This window comes from Acyrthosiphon pisum, chromosome X (assembly GCF_005508785.2).
Source record: "Acyrthosiphon pisum isolate AL4f chromosome X, pea_aphid_22Mar2018_4r6ur, whole genome shotgun sequence".
Lineage (NCBI taxonomy): Eukaryota > Metazoa > Arthropoda > Insecta > Hemiptera > Aphididae > Acyrthosiphon > Acyrthosiphon pisum.
In genome coordinates, this window is record NC_042493.1 from 118,414,895 (window position 1) to 118,415,650 (window position 756).

Sequence of the window (756 nt, forward strand, 5' to 3'; positions counted from 1 at the left end):
AATTTGATTACCAGTTACCACCTAAAATAATTTTTAGATTTTGAGCTGATTCATGTTATTTTTTTGTGCATGTTATCCCCTTTTAGGACAGTAAAACTGCTTGAATTTCCTTTAACAGTATCTTTTCTGTAGGAAAGTGTAATTTAGTTGGTACTTTGAGGGGATCAAAAGTAAAACTATACGTAAAATCCACGTAAATGTGCACATTATTTTTAGTTATTCATAAATATTTTTTTTTTAAATTTAAGATTTTAAAATATAATACAAGATTTTTTATAAATTTGTTGACCTTTACGAAAAAAAAAAAAAAAATGTCTACCAGCAATAATCAAATTAAAATTTGATGAGCGTTTGAAGTTCATATTTTCACAAAATTGGATATTCACACGATTTCTCATGTAGCGATTTTGTTGTAATTCAAAAACGTATTACTACAGATAACTACGTGAGAATTTCACTGAATGTTTATTTTATCAGTTTCTATATACTTCATACAATTTTCAAAATATTTTAACTCGTTTTATGTTGTATACTGATAATTGCATATTTAAATTTTTTAAATTTTTTCTTCAATGAATATCAAAAAGTTTTATCTGTTGGGCAAAAAAGCGTGAAAATATAATACGAGGCTCATGATATATTGCTAAAATAGCAGTTGAAAAATACTAAAAACCTTAGTCAGAGTTTTTTTTTTTTAAACATTTAATGTTCAATTTTTGACAATATTTATCAAATTAAAAAATTGAAAATGGTAGT